Genomic DNA, 20,977 nt, shown 5'->3' on the forward strand with positions numbered 1-20,977 from the left:
AATCAGTACAATAGGTAAACAACACAGTCTTATTAATTAATCAGTAACCGGTTAATCGATTGTAGTCCATAGTCTTTTGTCCGTACTATAAAAACAAGCTACTGTACAGCTCTGCCAGTCAAGTGATACTTGACTGTTTTGGCCACCGGATGGCAGTAGAGGGCTTTGGGACGGCCTTGTAGATCAAGTACAGTAAAGTGTGTGTTCGTGTGTGTGTGTGTGACCAATGGTGAGCATAAATGTAAAGGAAAGCCGTTGTCGCCCTGTGAAATTGAATCCGAAATGTCTTCTCGTGTTGAGTCCATGTAGTGTATATATCATATATCCCATTGGATAAAGGCTGGCTTTCACTTACCGAACCAAAACGGGTCAATTTAGCAACAGAAAAGGCGCCGCATTATTCTCCAGGAATGTTGCGCACCCCCCTTTCACGTTGGCGTAATTGAATCTGATGATTTTTTCAGGTTGCAAACAGGCTTCGATTTGATATTTGGGTAAGGGAAGTGCATCAATTGTTTTGCAATTCTAAAAATGAAAGCAATATTTTAGAGAAGACTTCTAACTGATTACGTGAAATGGTTTGTTTGCATGATTTATATTATAGTGTGTGTGTAGTATCATTTCCTGGGCCAGATATGTGTGTAGTATCATTTCCTGGGCCAGATATTTGTTAAGCTTTGGTGTGATCAGTTTGCCTTTTTCGTGAGGTAAGGCTTTTATGATTATTAAGAGGTGTGTGCTTAAAAAGTTCAGAAAAGACTGGTGTCAGGTCGCAGTCCTAAAGAATGGCTTGCCAAAGTATGCCCCCCCGCTGTCCATGTGCATTATTTTGTGCTGTTTGATATGATCTTTAAACGTCTGTACTTGGGGTAAGGTGTGTGCCTACTCTTTTGCGAGAAAGGCTTGATTATTTTTTTTTTCTTTTCTAAGTGGGTGCCTCTTCGTTTGGGGCGGTGTCACATGCTAAATGTGTGAAATGTGCAACCCCAATTAAATATACTCATTCAGTTGAGTTCACATTAAGTCTGTAGACACGTTTTGCTTATGTTCTAAGGTTGTGTGCAGGTCAGCGCGCTGAGTCTTTTAGGATGTTAGAAGTGAAACCACTTATCAGCAAGAATGTGTGTGTGTGTGTGTGTGCGCGCGCGCGCGCAGTGCTAATGCACATAGGTGTGATTAACACCTCAGCACATGGTCTGAGACTGCTAGCCATACTGCTAAGCGCTATGTTCGCCTCAGCATGCGTGACAGTAAGTAATCGTGTGTGTGTGTGTGTGTGTGTGTGTGCGCGTGTTTGTCTGTGTGTGTCACCTGAACAATAACAGCCTTGACCTTGAACTCATCATCCAAACTTGAAATACAAAGAAGGTCTCATTAATGAAAATCAATCAATTCAAAGTGACTTTATCTTCACGGCACAACTAGGTCATATTATCATATTGTCTTCCTTTTTACATGTGTTGATAAAGATCCAGTTCAGTTCAAGTCATTTTTTTCCCTAATAAGCTGACATTTTCCGACCGTTGGAAAGGGTCACATTAAACCAAAATGGCCGACTTCCTGTATCTTTTCAAGAATGGCTTCTTGGGACTTTCAACCCGTGAAAGGCATTTCCACCAGTTTTTGTGTGAAAGGGGCTGGGACCCTTTGTAAAATAGATGAAGGCTTCAGATCAAAATGGGTGACTTCCTGCTTCTTTTCCAGAACGGCTTTCTGACTTGTTTTTTTTGTGGGTTTACACGTCTACCAAACTTGCCAAGTACAACAAGTTTAGGGAGCGGAATTAAAAATGAAAACGAACCTCACCTTTCCCGTAATTGAGGAACCAATATGTTTTTAACACGAAGTTGTTAAAAATGGCCGTTTAGCGGCAAGCCCCCCACAAACGCACCCCGAGTATTTTGAGAGAAATAATTTGGCACGAGCGGGCGGCTCTAAAAGGGCGCTTGTCACTCGGCGTCCTTGTCAGCGACATGTCAGAGTGTAATTAGCAGGCTGGCGACGGACGAGCGTCATTTCACTTTGAAATCGAAACCGGGCCGCTCCGAGGTTGTCATTAATGAGACGACTTCCTCCGTGCGTGTGCAGGAAATGGACTTTTTGGAGAGGACCACCAGTGCTTGGCGGTAATTGCAGGGGAGGGAGGGTGCGAGGGCAAAAGAAAGCAAGGGACTCGAAATTTATACCCCCTTTAAAAAAAAAAAAAAAGAAGGAAATTGTAGTTTGTTCAAGAAAGCGCAGCAGTCGTGAACTCCCAAAGTGATGAACGTGTGTGTGCATTTCAAGGCTGTTTAAACACTCGTCCGCCGGGAGCCGATCGACTAAACACACACACGAAAGCACTACCGGCCACACCAGCTACAATCTTAAATAATTGGCTGGAGATCGTAAAGAATCCAGATCCAAGAGATTAGATATTTTTTTCATGAGTCATTGTGTCAATGTTTCCAACTTAACAGTGTCGCACACAGATATCATGAAAAAAACATGTCTACTTTCATGTATAAAAATATAATCCTGCTAAATCCAAACTGCGACCCTGCTGGAGGTCCACAAGATTGAAAATGGGAGGAAAAGCTCTCATACGTGTGAGAGCTAATGTTTCATCCATTTCCTTGAGTGAATCAACTTTTATTGATGACATGTCAGGTCCCTCGTGGACTCCAGTGGACGCTTGGGGTCCCCGGATCTGTCTTCATTGTATGGAAAGGACTCGGCAAATGAAGTAAAGCTCAAGGAATTCAACATGACACTTTCAGCGTGTGTGTGTGTGTGTGTGTGTGTGTTTGGGAAGGAGGGCAGGCAGCAGATGTTAAATCAGCACGGTGACCTCCGCATCGATTTGGACATGCGGTCGTTCGCTGTGTGTTGACACGATGACGAACGGCAGCGGAATGGCTGGCTGGTGAGATGCAGCGGTTCCCGTGCTAGTGTCACACTGCTGACTAGCTTTGTGCATTTTGTTGCCGTCTTTGCTCTTCTTCACGCCGAAAGCACTGTGGGCGACATTGCGCGCGCACGCACGCACGCACACACGCTTTATCACTGTAGCCATTATTTTTAATTGATGGCAAAAAAAAATCCTCACTTGCCTTATTTTACTATCTATTAAAATTCACTTCTTTCTGTTGACAGAAAAGGAACGATGTCTCCTTTTCAATCAATAAAAGCTCAGCTATACTTTTTATACCTCTTGCTTTTTTTTGTTTTTCAGTTGTGTAAGAAAAAAAAAAATCTAACAAAAAAACTCCCTTTTTGCTCCACAATGGCATTTCCATGCATTAAATGTTCGCTGGCCCCCACTCCCTTTTCTTTTGTTGCGCAGTTTGTCAATAAGTAGCAGCGAGACTGCGACATTAGCTTTTCGACGCTAGCAAGCTAGCCGCCGGCTGGCTAGCTGTGCGTGCTTGTCACTTAATCCTCAAAAGGTCAAGTGTTTTCGGCGAGCGCATGCTTCACGCAGCGCGACCAGTCAATGGAATGATGTCATCGGCGAGACAGGAAGTGAAATATTGCCCCCTGCTTAATGACATCACATGACATCTCGCTTTTCATTTAAAGGCAAACAGCCAATAAGACGAATAGCTCGACGGGACGCCCCCGGCGTGCTTCGTCGCGACCCGTCGCCTCGACTCGGCGGCTGAATGATCGGACGCCGTGACCGGCTCCCTCCGGCATGAGAGAAAACGCACCTTCTCATAATCATCATCATCGTCGTCCTCCTCAATCTGGACTCCGGTGCCAGACGAGTCAGCCGGTAAAAAGTCCAATAAAAGTAATAAACGTGAGTGTTGCCCGGTTGGCCGCGTACGAGCGCGCCATCATCACTCAGCATGCGGCTAATGAAAGCGGAGGCCGCCGAGATGATCTGCAAATGAGCCAATCAGTCAGCTGGGAAGAAAAGTGAGAATTAATTAGAAGCCATGATGATGATCACCAAGATCAGTCAGTCAAAAAAGTTTCATCTTTCACTTCTCGAAGTCGATTGGGTCAGCCCGCCGAGCCAAGTGAAGTTTGATCGACGTGTCTATCATGACTCAAGTAGCGCCACAAATAATAATGATAATTTAAAAAAAAAAACGCCCACGAAGTCCGCCAGTTTGGCCGTCTTGGGCTCGTTTTGGCCATTTTGAATATCCGGCCCGTGAACCCAGTCTTACTTATCAACTTGGAACATCTCAATCAAGCGTAGTCTCACCAAGGACACAGGAAGTCAGCCATTTTGCTTGGGTTGGTTTTGGCCTTTCTCATTGACTTCAGACCATCTGGAAGCATTTTTGAAAAGCAAAGCTCATTTTACTTGGCAACATAAAATCAGTCGATTGCAAAGATGCTGTTGAGGCCAGAAAGGATTTTTTTTTCCCCCCCCAAACATTTGCAGGGTTCTTTCAAATTTGGTGCACATTTAACTTGATGAATTGCTGAAACTGAATGGCGCAAAATTTGCGCGCATGTGGGTGGAGCGTGGCGGCAAAGTTTGATGACTCGCCCTAAAACGGGAAAGTCGCCCAACTCCAGCAACTTTGTGTTAATTGCTCCCGGCTTTGACTATCTGACATCTCAGCCGAGCGTCTCCTGAAAAGACTCTGGTAATCGTTGCTATCAAACGCTCTAATTAACGCTGCTTCTGTTTTGCTCCCCGCCTTTTGACAAAGCGGCGAGCGAGATGTGCGCCGGCGCTGCCCTCCCGCTTCCTCTTCCCGCTCGCCTTGCATCGGAACCATCTTCATCATCGTCGATTTGCGATGAAGACGCCAAGTCCTTGTCAGCCGCGCGCACCTGCCTCCCGCTTTCTGACGTTTCTGTCCGTGTACGACATCACTGGTATCGGGACGAAACATCCAATGTCACAATTGGCTACGCGTTTTCTCCAAATACGTGTGTGTGTGTGTGCGTGTGTGCGTGCGTGCGTGTTTCAAAGTCTGCTTTATTGTCAATTTCTTCACATGTCAAGACATACAAAGAGATCGAAATTACGTTTCCTACTATCCCACGGTGACAAGACATTTTACACATTCAAGTAAACGATACAAAAAGTAAAAATGAGAAGGTGTGTGAATGTGTGTGTGTGCGCGCGTGTACGTATATTACCCACATACATATACATGCAGGTGTGTCTTATCGTCACTTTTCAATTCCAGTAACAAGACAAAAGGGGAAAAAGAGAAAAGCAGCATAAAGGGCTCGTTCATTGGAAAGTCTAATTGCGGCGATGTAATCTTGCTAATTGAATTAGCAGCGAGAACAGCATAAAAACAAAACATGGATGTTAGCTGATGACTTTGACAGAAGATGATGAGTCCTTTGCCAGTGAATTGCTATTTGACTCACTGACAGAAAACCTAGGTAACCAACTAAGTGACTGATTGGTTGACTAACTACTGACGAGATAATCGACCGAGTAACCCAGCAATGCAACTGACTCACTGTCAAACCAATTGTCAGCAAACTAGCTAACAGACTAATTTGGTATTTGATTGGAACACTACTGACTAAGTGAGCATTTAAGTGGGGGAAACAAACACGACGCACTGTTGAGCCAAAACAAAGGCGGCTTTTAATGACATAATACAAACACATATTTGCATAAGAGTTACCGTGAGACAACAAAGAAAATGAACCTGGCGAGAAAGATGAGGTGGAAATGAGGAAACGTTTGTGAGATGAATAAAATAAATTACTGGCAAAAAATTGAAGAAGCAAGTCCAGAAATGTCGTCTCGTTGTTTGCACAAATGCACTTCTTCTTAATAGCAATTGGCAATTTGCCTCACGGGCTGTTCCGTGCGACTGGCTATTAGCGTCAATAAGGTAAACGGTGTGCACAAGCGCCCGCCTGACTCGACAAATTGCCTCTTTTATCACCAAAATTGGGTGCGGAGAACACAGATTGGGACCCTGAAAACATCTCCCGCTGTGAATATTATTCAACTCATTTCGCTTTTACGTCACGTGAAGATTCTCAAAAAACTAGCGGAAATTATGACACGTCGAAGGTTAAAGAGGATATTGGGACTAGAAGATTTTTTTTTTTTTTTTTTTTTTTAAGTGGGTTGCTCTCGATTGTGTTGTGGCAGGTCACATAGCTGCGATTGACAGGTGACCGAAATCAGGCCTTGTCCTGGTTGGTGCCGAGTCAGGCCGAGATAGATTCCGCCCCCTGTGCCCGGAAACATGTACTGCATGTATGCGATGCTGTATGCTATACAAATACTGCTAAACGCTGTGTACTATAAGTGTGTGTCAATGGTTGTATATTTAGGGGAGCAGAATGTCTCCAAAGTCAATGACAAAAAAATGTTTTCCTCCCGAGTGTGTGTGTGTGTGTGTGTGTGTGTGTGTGTGTGTGTGTGTGTGTGTGTGTGTGTGTGTGTGTGTGTGTGTGTGTGTGTGTGTGTGTGTGTGTTATGTTTCAATGTTGGGCAGCACAGATTGCAAACAAGGAATTGAAAAATGAGGCGTTACCACCAGCAGACGACAATTGATCAACCCCAAAACCTTTTTTTTTTTTTTTTTTTGCGGTGGGAGGTGGTTTCATCCTCTTTTCCATTCTTTTTTTCATTTCCTCCCTCTGTCTTTCTCCTCATATTGTTCATCTTCATATCTAGGGTTTAATGCGAGATTACAGCTAATATTGAAAATGTAACTCATTTTTACAGTAACTTTCATACAAAAAAAATAAACATAAATTGTGTGCCGTCACAATTTGCTTGACTATAAAACATGATAGTGGGACTCAAACAGAAATCCAAGCCACGACCGAGTGAACAAATAGCTACACGACAACCGATGATTTTATTATTTATTCATTTCAACATATCTTTTTCTTATTGTGAATTTTAACCAAAACTTTATTGACAATTGTGGTTATTACAAACAAAGATGTCTTTTTCCCCTACATTTCTTCTTTGTGTCATTTGTGAGCTTTGCTACTTAGCATGACAGCGCAATCAAACTCTCACACACACACACACTACTTTCACGTTCTTTATTTAACTGGTGTGTATGTGTGTGTGTGTGTTTACTAGCTTGTATATTATCTGTCAGGTGCACATTTTGGTGAGTGCGTGTCCCAGGTGTTGCGGATGCAGCGTGAACGCTCGCGGCTGTGGCTATGCTAATGAAGCTTGTTGACATCACAGACATGCACACAAAGTTATTTTTCGAGACGAGAGGAGACGTCGCACAGGGCAGACGCATGACGCAGCCTGCAATGTCTTGTGACTCTTGTGCCACACTTAAGGCCCATGACAAGTTTGACCTTTGTTTGTAGTTTGGGAAGCAAGCCGCGTACTTCTGCACCAAGTATTTCATGCAGTAAAGAATTAACCGTAATCGCACGACTGTCGAGTCCGTTGCAATGCGAAACAAAGATATTCTACATTTATTTGGGGTGTTTGTTTTCAACAAATGAAAACAGCAGATGTCCGATGATCATCAGTGTCATCACGAAAAACATCAAAACCGAGACAAGGACATCACAAATGAATCCTAACCACATTTTTAGAAGCGTTCAATGGAAGTTTGGTGTCGAGATGAAATAATAACGAGGTAAATAAGTCTGCATAAATAAGTCAGCTTGGCCAAGAAGGAGAAAAGTCACTTTTGGGATGTGTCATGCTGTTCCACCAGCGCCATTAGCTTTGCCACAGTGGGAATTCTTCAAATGAATAAATGAGCATAACATCAAAATCAGGACACAGGCACTTTCCCTATCCTGCTTAAGCGCAGCTTTCAATGGCGTCCGAATGTCCAGCCGGGTCCTCGCGAGCGTGTGTGTGTGTTGAAGTTGAGGCCAAGCAAGTGTGTTTGTGTGTGCGCGCGTGTGTGTGTGTCGTTGCCTTGCTGAGTCTGCAGAAAAAGAATTAAGATCTTGACAAACACACACACATTTCATCTCACCTTAACACACACTCTCTCTCTCTCTCTCTCTCTCTCTCTCTCTCTCTCTCTCTCTCTCTCTCTCTCTCTCTCTCTCTCTCTCTCTCTCTCTCTCTCTCTCTCTCTCTCTCTCTCTCTCTCTCTCTCTCTCTCTCTCTCTCTCTCTCTCTCTCTCTCTCTCTCTCTCTCTCTCTCTCTCTCTCTCTCTCTCTCTCTCTCTCTCTCTCTCTCTCTCTCTTGCTGTGTCTGTCTCTCTCTCGCGCGCACACACATTTGCGAGGGAAATAGGATTAGATGTAGCTGAAGTTATTACAGGAAAGTGTTTTTGTTGCTGCTCTGCACCCTCACAGGTCACACATCTAGTGAGTGTGCGTGCGTGTCTGTGCGTGTCCTTGTCCAAATGACATTTTGTGCCTTTTGTGGCAAACTATCTCCCCGGGTTGTGCTTTCAATGTCACTGACGTCATCCAGAAAGTAGCGTCCGATTTTATAGACGCCAAAGAAATGTGTAGAATCCATTTTGAATTTCAACTGTGAATTTCCAAGTGTGCCGTCGGATGGACGACCAGCGCATAGTGCTGCACAAAAATGGAGAGACAAGATCACACATACTTGTTTTTGTCCCTTTTAACAGCTCACATGATGATACCTAAACGTTATATCATCAAGCGCTTGTTGCATGTCAATAACAAATGCCCCAAACCCGGATGGATGACTTGGGCAAAGGTCCCCCGGCCCCTTAGCCACCACTTGTGCGCGCCCCTGGTAGGTTCTACGTCCAAATCTGGCTGCTTTGCTCCATGCAGGTAACGCAACCCTCACTAGAAGTTAAAATGACGTCCATATGTTGGAGTCTTGATTTTATTCACGCTCCATGTAAAAAACGAGGCTGGAAATTCACTCTTGTCTCTCCATCTTAGTGTTGCTCTACCTTTAGTCCAGGGACACTTTTCTTTCACTGCTAGAAAAAAAAAATGCACACATAAGCTTCTTTCAGCCCATTAGTGTGTGTGTGTGTGTATAGGCCCTAATTTGATGTCTAAATAAGTGGTCGCTGCCTTCCAGGCCTTTCCTGGCAATACATCACAACGGCAACAATGGAGGCACCGGCGCGGCAGTCCCCGGGGAACCGCCGCTTGGCTACTCACGCACGGCCTTGTGGGAAAGGCGAAGAACGGTAAATGACACACACACACACACACACACACAAGGTGTCTTTTCTGTCATTAGTGTGTAAGAAAGGCAAGGTGGGTTGTCTCCACAAGAGCAAACACGCTGATGAATAATTGAAGTCTCCTTCATGTCAGCATAAGTGACAGCATTTAAGTACATAACACATTCACACCAAGCTCACTGTAATGAAACGTAATGGAGTAGAGTTGCCTGACAGTGATACGTCTGCCTTGCCAACGCTCGTTGGAAGGCTTAAAGTTCTTCGTTTGGCGCTTTGGGAAGATGCGTAGGATCACATTGCTTGGAAAGGATGATGTAGCAATGAGCAAAATTTGTGGCTCTGCATTCACAAATTGGCAGAACCTCTGTGAGTCTCATTTTTGTGCTGAGGTCAGCGCGTATTTTATTGCTAGCCTGTCATTTATTAAAGGGTGCCTGATATTTAAAGCGTAAACTGTTTTGTTATAATGTCTTTTAATATGTGTCTTTTATTTCCATATATATTAGATATAATATTTGTGTATTTTTCTCTCTTTTTTTCCCCATTTTTAGATACCTTTTTTTTATATCCTTGTGAGCATTCTCACTTTAGCTCTCTAATCCCAGTCGTGTACCTAATATTGTGATGGATTGAACGGATTGAGTTTTGCAAACAACACGGTCAGCCGAAGTTCAACGCCAGTTCTCACTTGACCGGCATATAGTCCTCGCCACCTCTTTTCTTTTTCTTCGTCTTCTTCTCTTCCGCTTTGTTCATGTTCAATCAGTGCTGTTGGCCCGGTGATCAATTAGCGTGCTGGGGAATCAATTAAGGCAGCCGGCAGGCAAAGCAACTATTTATTTACGGGAAAAAAAAAAAGCTGATGGCGTTGATTAGGGTTTAACACGCATAATGGACACATAATGAAGATGGAATGAAAGGGCTGAAAGGCTTCGTCTTGGCGACAAACTCGGGCCGCCGGGAGACGTTTGCAGCATAAAGCAGCAGCCAGAGTCCATTGGGAAAAAAATAAATGTATTCCATTTACACAAAGTTTCTAGTATTCTCTACGGCCTTCTTTATATTTGTAATGATGAATGTTTTTTTGTAAGCGAATATCTTGCACTTTCCAACTTTTGAGGTCATTTCAAGTATTTGTAATAAATTCCCGAGCAAAAAGATGCTAATGCTAAATGCACTCTATTTCACGTTCTTGGTCCGACTGGAAAGCGCAGCTCGCTTTGTGACTTGAAAAGATTTCCTTCTGAAAAACGGAGAGGAAAAAGAATTTAACGTGGACTTGCATGGAGCACCACTTTGTCAGCAATTTTTTTTTTGTTGTTGCTTTTTTTTGTTCTTGTCAGAGGGTTGGCTTATTTAGCCCACTTTTCCATGCGGTGGTCCCACGTACGACATTAATCTTTCATGCGATTATTTTTCTGTGAAGGCAAAGTATTCTCTTTTTTCATCTGTCCTCTTTTTTTTATCTGACACGCTGCTATTTTTCTTCTTTCATTCTCCCGCCATTTTACTACTTCATCATCTGCCGCCGCGTGACAGCGACACATTAATCCTGCCGCACGCACTCTCGCACGCACACACGCACGCACGCACGCACAAAAGAGCACAGGTATAAACTACTTTCAACAGATTCTGGATTCTCTAATGGGATCGTCACAAAAGGAGCGCACAGAACACCAGTGGGCGAACGCTATTCCTTCATTCATTTCCTATTTTTTTTCTTTTCTTTTTATGATATTCTTGCCAAATATTTGTGTGAATTTCATTTCACCTTTCATTTGTCTTCACTTTGTGAGTTAATGTATAACAATAAATATTACGGATGTCCAATAGCAGTACGAGTACTCACTTCTTGAGTAGTCACCCAAACCAATAGCAAGTACTGCTACCACTTTTAATACATCTAATTCCACTGCAAAAATGATGATTTTAACAAAAATCTTCAGCTCAACTGGAAAGTGCATTTTATTTGCTAACGCTTGTTTGTTAGCGCTTTTTTGCTAACGCTTCAAGTTAGCAAACAAGCTCTAATGGAACGACGGGCTTTTCGGCAGAGGTAACAAATAATCAGCCAAACACCTCGTGTGGTTCAAATCACCTCCATTATTCAATCGACAGCAGGTGAGCGTCGGGCTGGTGGAGCGTGACCGGGTTTGGGTCGGAACCGCAGCGCTAACGGCCGTCTTTGTTTGATTCCGCATCGACTTGATTAAGCTGCCATCATTATCCTGGTTGGGAAAGCGCCGCCGCAATCGGCGTCCCTGCAGATTTTTGCCTCGGGGTGAGTGGGCCCTCCAAATAAAATACACACAATATAACACAACATCAACAAAAAATCAATCCGACGCAGGTGGAGCCCAGCATTTTAAACAGAGAAACACCGCTTGCCGCCTTTCAGCCCTCCGATAGTTGCTTGACTACGGAAGCGATCAGACAAAATTCATCCCACTGGAACTTTTCCCCCAAAGAACCTAAAACAGCAGCTTCAAAACAAAATGGCTTCTTTAGACTTTTTTTGTGGGTCGACTCGTGATAAACGTGTTTACCAAATTTTATGCCAATTGGTGAAAACAGGAACACGTTGCCCGACAAACTCTGAGGACTGCTCAGGTGAAACGCCTGTGTGCATGTGCACGTGAGCATGTGTGTGTGTGTGTGTGTGTGTGTGTGTGTGTGTGTGTGTGTGTGTGTGTGTGTGTGTGTGTGTGTGCACCTTGGACAGGAAGCGTATCCCAAGTGCAGCTGGTGAACCTCTGGGTAGCCGGCGGAAGCTCCGATTAAACCTTCCAACTTCCCAATGCGAGTCCGGATTAAAAACCCGCAGGAGTGACCTCAGCTGTCATTGACACACGCACACACACATGCACACACACACACACACACACACACACACACACACACACACACACACGCGCACACACACACACACACACACACACACACATAATTAAAGCATATTAAAAGGAAAGTCGATATATGTACGCCCTGCGCATATATGCATACAAATAACACATAAGTCAAACATATGGAGGTGTGAAAACACATTATGAGATATTTACATATAATAATGGACTGATCAACATACACACACGCACAATGCAGAAAGGTGCTAATTAAACATTGTGACAGGTGATGTCGCTTACAAACACCCCACCTGAAGAGTACCCACTGTGTCAACCAGCTGTCATGTCTCTCTCTCTCGCACACACACACACACACACACACACACACGCACATGCGCATGCACATACACGTTTGCATATAAATACATTCACTCACCTACTCAATTTTCTTCAACCAAGTCATTGTATTTTAAAATAATTTCATACTTTCTTTAATAAACAACTTCAATAATTTGTTGATTCATAAATGGAGATATCCGTAATTATGTTTCACAGATTTTGGAATCTATATTTTCATCCACATCTGTAATATGGTCCAGAATTACATGTTTAAAACTCGTTTGTTAACGTTAGGGAAGAAAAACACGTATATGTATTTATTTCATTGTGGTTTTTTTTTTAAGAAATATGTATATATATTTTTTAAATGCAGTTTTTGATTTATCAAAAAGGCTTGATTTTTTTTAACTATTCAATTGAAATATCAACTTTATAATATCAGGTACTGATTTAATAAAAATCATTTTTCAAATTCATAAATGAAAAAAGTATAGTTTCTAAGTAAGCCAGAAAAATGTTGGATGATTTATTTTTTAAATGCAATTTTTGATTGATCAAAAAGGCTTAAAGTTTTTTTTTTTTACTATTCACTCATTTGAAATATCAACTTTACAATATCAGGTACTAATTTAATCAAAATCATTCTTCAAATTCATAAATGAAAAAAGTGTGGTTTCTAAGTAAATCAGACAAATGTTGGGCGATTTATATTTTTAACAATAATTTTAGTCCATTTTTTTCTGTGAATTTAATTTTTAAGAAATGTAAGCGTGCCTTCAAAACTACAAATAAGTTCTGAAAATCAACACCCATTTTATTTCCTATTTTGTACAGTGTCTAATTTCGCAGTTTATTTAATACTGAAGTCAGTTTTGTTTGGGCGAACATACATACGTATAATTTCAATAATACATCATTTTTTTTCCTCTAACAGCTCACCGATCCAATTTGAATGGCGCCGGATGCGTATGAACACATTCCAGTTGATTTCATCCAAGAAAAACAACAAGCAAAACAGGAGTGAATGAGGCTGCAAGTTGTTTACATCATTAACATTTCTGCCTTCACAATCAAGTGTGTTTGTGTGCGTGTGCGTGCGTGTGTGTGCGCGTGCATGCGTGAGTGTGTGTGTATCGGGTCGTCGTGTGTATGCTGCAGGTCGTCTTTTAAATAATCTGCTGGGGGATAAAATGAACGATGCACCTGGAATCCCGGAGCTCATATGAGCTTGCTGCCAAGCAAACTTTCTCCTGTCTTGGCCGCCATATTACCCTAAAGTGTGTGTGTGTGTGTGTGTGTGTGTGTGTGTGTGTGTGTGTGTGTGTGTGTGTGTGTCCAGGTGTGCGTTCACGCCTTTCCGCGTTAATAAAGGCGGGCAGATATAGCCGTCAGCTTGCTCTGTTGATTCAGGCTGGAGGCCAAAGCGCTGGCGAATCCTGGCTTGCTGGCTGTCGGGATCCATCAGTGTCCTTCCATCTGTCCTGACGAGCCCTTCCTCCCCCGCAACTGTCAGCCCCCGACTCGCATCTGCTCGCGTGTCCGCACCGGTATCTCTGATCTGTTGCGGCTAATTCCAGGGGCTTACGTTCTCCGAGAGGCTTCGCTTACTCGCGACATGGCATGCAGGCAGCGAATAACATTGGTGGCTTGCTTGGTGAAGCAGCATGTGGTTGTTCTGAGGAGACCTCAAACAATTGGATGTTTGTGATCACCAGGCTGTGAAGGGAGCCATCCGAATTACCGCAATGGAGTAAATTGAACTTTGACGTACTCATTTAAACTCAGAGCGTTCTCTTGGGGGGGGCGTAGACTAGACTCTAGACTGGTTGGCAGCCAATCACGGGTTGCTGTCTTTCCAAGCGGACCTGGCCTACGACAAGACCTCGCATGTCAGAATTGACCCCTTTCTTGAACCTTGTTTTGTGGCACACCCTTAACTTCCTCACGTCTGACTTTGCATTGGACCCGGAGGTCTCCTACCTCAGATGTTGCTGTGCTGATCCAGTTCGCAGTAGCAACTTGAATTAGATATTTGCTCTTTGCTGACCTTTCTATTTTTTTTTACCTTTTCATTCATCCCTCGCACATTGCTTTTTAATCTCTCCTTCCTTCCTTCCTTCCTTCCTTCCTTCCTTCCTTCCTTCCTTCCTTCCTTCCTTCCTTCCTTCCTTCCTTCCTTCCTTCCTTCCTTCCTTCCTTCCTTAGCTTTGCCCCGAGAGAGTTGTGACATCAAGCGGCTTAAGCGACAACGTGGCATCCCATCCAATGAAATATATATGCCCCGCCCTCCCCCGCTTTCCTCGATATGTCTCCCATTTGCACAGGAAAGAAGAAGAAAAAAAAAGACGAGGAGGATTCCGATGAGGCGATGGCCAATTCCCGGGGATGACACGCGTGTTTGTGCCACACGATTGCCGTTTGCTTTTCATCTAGCGAATAGATTGGGCTCTTGACCCAACACCGCTACACCCCCCCCCCCCCAACATCTTTTGAAAGACAGTCATCCTTTCTCGTTGTTTGCCAATGGATTCTGCAGAGGAATTGAAAAGTGTTTGTTGAATTTTGTATTTTTTATTCTTATTATTTCTATAAAGGTTTCTCCCTACAATCAGATATATAGAATAGAACATGTCAATATTTGGGGATGATTTTTACAAAGCAAAGGTATTTGTAGTGAAAATTTACCAGGCCGCTACATGTGAATGAATCCAAAAATGTCAGCGAAACAGTGTGTGTGTTAATTTTTTGGACAGTATTTGAATACGTGCGTAACAATTTGGTTCCGTTGCCATGCCTGCGTGCTCTCAGTGTTTTTCCATGCCCACGACACGATGCCAGTCGGCCACGCCCATCTAACTAGCCTCCCTGCTCACCCGTGCGGGTGCTTCAAATCAGTAATTGGCCACAATTTATGCTTTCCATTTTTCACCACGCCCGCCTGTAATTTCCCCGCCTGGTTGTTTTTCCGGCAATTTTCAGTTCCCGTCCACCACATGTCCCTTTGCTCTTCCTGCTTTCTGTTTGCCCGTTTGTTGCTGTGCCGCAACAACAATCTTGTGTGGCGATTTGTGCTACGACTCACCTCTTTTCTTCTGAAACTGTAACGTCAGACCTTAAGATTCAAAAATTTTTATTCGCCATGTTTGGGCGTGCCAAACAAGGAATTCAGTACATCACAGCCTCTGTTCTGTTTCGTCTTAGTCTTGCACCGATAGACTTTCCGTTTGTGTGTGTGTAGCGTGCTTAAAAAAAAAACGAGAGAGAGAATAACTGACTCAGACTGAAAGATTTGCACAAATGAGAAGCGGCTATCGCGGACAGATGGGCCGTGCTACTTTGCGGAGCTTTTTAAACCTACACCATCTAACGTGGCCGCCAAAGTTTGATCATTTTGAGGATTTGCGTGAAAAGCGGCTGCGAGGGCACGTCCATCGCCGCCTGCGGCTTTAACGTTGCTTTTGTCTTTTGTTTGCCGCGCGCCGCGACGTAATACCGCTCTAATCGTCCATCTGCGTCCGAATAACGCTCAACAGACGCACGCCAGGAGCCAAATGCAAAGAAAACTACACTGGGAGAAAGACTGAATCGCATAAAAAGCTTCGGTTTCGGTTCAGTCGGCCATTCTGAAGATGTCTGGGACAACTTATTAGTGACACGCGAGGCAAATGTGCGTACCAACGTGAAGGCAATCATTGCAAAGAAACGCAGCTTGTTTTGACAAAAACTTTTAGATCAAATACTCTTTCTACCACTTGCTTCTTAGCAAAACGATCCTTTCGTGAACAATTCTTGTATTCGATGAAGGTCCGTCGTTACGGTTTTAATGTAGCCTTTCTAATGCCTGTTCATGTAAGGAACGTTTCCCAACTAGACGCTTTAAACATTTGATTGAGGAGCCTTGCTGTCGACCGCTGTTACTTTGTGTGTGTGATCTTTACAGCGGGAGGTTAATCTTAGCGTACGACACTCTGGGCGACGAAGGGGAGAGAGAGCGAGAGAGCAAGAGAGAGAGACAGAGAGAGACAGAGGGAGAAAAAGGCAACGAGCAGAGTGGACTTGTGGAAGGAGTGCGCCGCTATTTAATTAGCCTCGGATGACTGACTGACTGACTGGATGGCTGGCTCGGGAAAAAGGAAGGCGAAAAAAAGGAAGAGAAGTCCACTTTTGCTGGCTGTCAAGCAGCCTGTTAGCCAACCTCTCCCGAGAGTGACGGATGGCAGAGGAGGAGGAGGATGGATGCTGACGGATGGGCAGAGAAGGGCCGAGTGACAGCTACAAAATGACAAGCAGACCAGAGAATAAAGAATGACCGCCGCCGCCGCCGACGGGGACGAGATTACAGGCATCCTGATGTCGACTGCTAGTGCTGATGCTGCCTTCTAACGCGCTGGGGGAAATGCGACATAGGACACCTGGAAGATCACCAGATAAGACCTCTGAAGTGTGGCGTTGAAAACAAAGTAAACGGGAACATTCCACATGCAATTAGCCAGTGACTACAAACCAGTTAGCTGCTCATTTGTAGCCATTGCTAATTAGCCAGAAAACAGTTAGCGGTTAGCAGACATCTTGAAAGCAACATGCAGTTAGCAACCGCTAGAAAGCAGTGAGCTGCTCACCCCTAACCATTCCTAACTAGCCAGAAGAAAGTTGGCGGTTAGCAGACATCTTGAAAGCAACATGCAGTTAGCAACCCGCTAGAAAGCAGTGAGCTGCTCACCCCTAACCATTGCTAACTAGCCAGAAAACACTTGGTGGTTAGCGGACATGTTGAAACCAGCATTCAGTTAGCATCCAGCACTAAGCACTTGTCGCTTGTGTGCTGCGTTCCTCGTATACGCTCTGCATAATACTCTCCAGATAAAACTTTGTCTCTGTCGGGTACATTCGATGTCCCTCCCCCCCCCCCCAAATGTGACAAACCCTGTAAATCATCATTCCTCCAACATGCTAACTAAAAGCTTACAGGGTCGTTAAAGAGGATGTTCTTCTTCTAGCATTGTCTCCTCTGAGAGAACAAACTTTCTCACATACTCAGCGTCTAATAAATCTAAAACATCTTTTATAGGATTTTGGGTCGAGTGCTTCAATCCAGTTGAGTGGAGCAAGATTGAATCTGCGAGACCTATGCCGCTATTCAAGGTAATATTTGCTGACCATCTGCTCCTGCAAAAAAAAAAAAAAAAAAAAGAGCAACTTGTCCAGACAGGCTATGGCGCAAGTGTTTGAACCTGACATTTTCTCTCGTTTATGAAGGGGACAATTTGATACACTCTGTCCTCCCGTGAAGCAATTCTTGTTTTACCCTTTATAAGAATCAAAATGGTTTCATTTTCACTTTGAGGCAGACAGGTGAGGGGTTAGCGAGTTAAGGGAGATTGCTGTAAAATGGCCCGTTTCAAAAACACATGGTTGACTTCCTGTGTCCTTTCAGGAATGACTTTTGTGTGAGTCAACACACGATGCCGACCAAATTTCAAAACTGTCCTTGGAGGGGCTGAATTTTGAAATATTCTGTAGGATAGGTTCTTCTATGAAGAACCACCATAGATATGGCCAAAATCATGTCAAAACAAAATGGCGTATTTCCTGTCACTTTTTAGCCTTTACTTCCCGGGACTTTTTTTTTGCAGGGCAACTCATGACAAATGTGTCACGGCGCTGGAGTCGACAAAAAAGTCCCTGAAATGTTTGCTTTCAACCAGAATGGCCGACTTCCTGGGTTTTTTTTTGGCACCTTGGGACATTTTCGCGCGTCTACTCATGATAGCCTCGTCTCCTAAATGTCATATTTTTCCAAACACACAAGTGTGTTTGTCTTGTTCCTCCATCTTGCCGGTGGCTTTTCAACCTTCCTTCTTCGCCGTCTGCTTACCTTGATAAATAAAACGTCTCGTTTGGTAATACGCATCCTCGGGGGGCTAGATAAACATCCGGATTGAGTGTCGGGGATTGGCAATCTTCAGACGGCAGCCGAGGAGAGCGCCTCGGCCCCCCCGAGGAGACGCTTTGACGCTGGCGTCGTCGTCTTCCTTGCGCTCGTATCTGAAGATGCTCTTCTTACGCCGTTCAGTGCAATCCTGCGAGTTTCTCGGTCAGGCTCATTGGATCGACCAATATGCACAACAAACAAATGTTTGATGGCGAGGGAGGGGGGAGGTTCTTATTTTTTTGGGGGAAAAAAAGTTTTATTTGAAGAATTGTTTGTCACCCATGGGTTAACAACTATTTGTGGATTTTTCTTTTTGTCTAAATATTTTTAATGCATATCTTCACGGGCCCACCCAGCCTCTCTTCCGTGCCAACTGCGGAGGTCCACTCTAGATTTCACTTATACTTTTATTTGGAGGAGAAAGGGGCAATTTTCAACAGCAGTCATATTTATTAGAGAAAAGTATTTTTTTTCGGGGGAGCGGCGCAACTTTTTAGAGCATCAAGATACTTTTGAAAGAAAGGGGCTTTTTAAGGCAACGATTCCCTGTCCGTATGACTTCACTGTCATCCATCGCATTGAGTCAATTTTGAATGCCACTACAAGGTATAAAATCTTTTTTATATTTATTTTCTGACATAAGGTCACTTTAACAGCTGTTTGACATTTTTCAAAGGACACTCGCACCTTGGGGGTCACACGCGCATGCATGCACACAGTGGGGAGCACTGGGAATGATTTTCAATCTGGGAAGGTAAATAGTCACTGTGTTTTGACAGCTCGCAATCTGCGTGTCATGTGCGCACACGCGCGCACACACACTCTTGCGCATGGAGCGGAGTCACACACACTGACACTGAGTTAAACGTGTATATTTGTGTACACACGGTATTCCATTAGAGAATAGGTGTCAAACTTAAGGCCTGGGGGCCAGATACAGCCCAACACATCATTTTATGTGGCCCGCAAAGACAAATTTGCATGGACTTCATGTGGCAATCCTAAAATTACAAATTGTCTTCGCTTTTGAAAAATAGTGATATTGCTAGCAATTTTTATCACCATTCATAGTTGAATGTTATGTTGAATATTTGAACAGTTTTTACTAGTTTATGCTTTCAAAACTAGTTATCATCAGTTTGTTGTGTAGCCTATGCTGTATATAATATAAGGCGTTGACAGTCATAATGGCCCTCCGAAGTAAACTATGACTACAATGCGATCCACGACAAAAATGAGTTTGACATCGCTACATTAGAGGCTCACGAAGGCAGACAAGAAGGCCGAAAATGAGCCTTGCGCCCAAACGTATTTGGACCCACCAGTGACTGTGTGAAACAAATAGCTAAACAGAACCTGGTCGCATGTTAAACCAGCGTACCGGTTGTATAAGGGATGCAAATTGCCAAATATTGGTATGCCTTTTGCATCAAAAATATAAATATTCTTTTGAAGCAGGAAATAATCAATACAAGCCTTTGTGAAAGGGTGTATGCAAGCTAGCGTGTAGATGAATGTCCTGCTTGTGTGTTTTTCCCCACTTTCCCTACGTTTACAAGAGGACGTGTGTGCAGGCATCCAATTACATCAACCTACAAAACAGTTCATCACTTTTATTTTCTATGTGCGTCTTTTATGTCGCTAACCTTGTTAGCCGCGTATGACTTTGATGTATGAGTTGCCGGCTGTGAAATAAAGGCCCGGGCTTAAATGAGGCAAACGCCAGCGCTAGGCTAGGCGCTACATCAACGCCTGGCTTTTTGAAGTCATGCAAAGTGAGCTTGTCGCTGACAGCTCTGCACGCAAGTTTATTACAATTACGCATTGTATATCTTCGTAGTGCGCAAACAGTTCACGTTCAACTCTGTTGCCATTTTAGGAGTCAGAAAATTATCAATTCACTTAATTATTTGATGATTTGTTTAAGGTTAGACTCACACCTCTAATCTCCGCTCACAATTCATGGTAGTTGGTGAAAACAAAAACAAAAAACAAACACAAATACACGTCATAGTCCAACCTAAAAGAAACCTTAAGTACAAAGTTGCGCAAGAAGAAATGTGCTACCGCTTTCTCCCTTTTGGTGCCACTAAATACAAATAAAGGGTCAAATTTGCTTCAATTGCAAATCACGCAGCCTCAGGGGTGCTTGACTTTATTCCTGTTTAATTTTGCAAGTAAATAATAAGATGTAAACAAGTTCCCCTGCACAAGGAAGCCAATTAAAGAGAAAAAAATCAAGCAGCGAACGCCTTGCCGAAACGGAAGTAGCGACAAGAAGGACGCTACTTGTGGTAATTACCTGTGGACTTTTTCTTTTCACGCTGATAACGAGCAAAAACACTCAAACGCACTCATTCCAGATAAAAAGCTGCGTTTGAAACGCAAACACGCGCGCACACAAATGAAAAGCCCAGAGGTCCGCGTTTTTAATTGAACTTTCAAGCCCAACTCGCTCTTCGTGTTTTTTTTTTTTTTAAAGTTTAGAATAGAATCTAATGCCAAAGATGACGCACAGGAAGAAACGTCAATAGTCTTGGAACATTGGAACAAATTAGCTTTTGGGCTAATGCAAAATGCTAATAAGTGAAAAGTTGGCAAAACATAAAGAATACAATTGAAATTGAATAAAGTTGGATTTCATCAGGATTAAAATTAAAAAAAAAATTGAAGGAAGAGCCCGACAGTATTAGTTTAAGGAATAATTTATGGATTTTGAAAAATATTATTTGATCAATCTTACAGGAATATTTATTTGAAATTCTAATGGAAAAAAGAAAAAACTTGTGCAATGAAATTTCAAAAAATG

The 20,977-nt window shown here is 43.3% G+C and overlaps 1 protein-coding gene and 1 long non-coding RNA gene across 8 annotated transcripts in view; both read left to right on the forward strand.

Annotated features, from left to right (window-relative positions):
- Nucleotides 1–20,977, forward strand: part of LOC125993954 (lymphocyte antigen 75-like) — a 278,014-nt gene that overhangs the window by 26,306 nt on the left and 230,731 nt on the right. The window lies entirely within an intron of this gene.
- Nucleotides 1–20,977, forward strand: part of LOC125994222 (uncharacterized) — a 56,271-nt gene that overhangs the window by 1,620 nt on the left and 33,674 nt on the right. For all 3 annotated transcript variants that reach the window (XR_007490526.2, XR_007490525.2, XR_007490528.2), the window contains exons 2-3: nucleotides 8,946–9,057; nucleotides 17,305–17,378. This is a non-coding gene — a long non-coding RNA (uncharacterized lncRNA). The remainder of the gene's footprint in view (nucleotides 1–8,945; nucleotides 9,058–17,304; nucleotides 17,379–20,977) is intronic.

This window comes from Syngnathus scovelli, chromosome 3 (genome assembly GCF_024217435.2).
Source record: "Syngnathus scovelli strain Florida chromosome 3, RoL_Ssco_1.2, whole genome shotgun sequence".
Taxonomy (NCBI): Eukaryota; Metazoa; Chordata; class Actinopteri; order Syngnathiformes; family Syngnathidae; genus Syngnathus; species Syngnathus scovelli.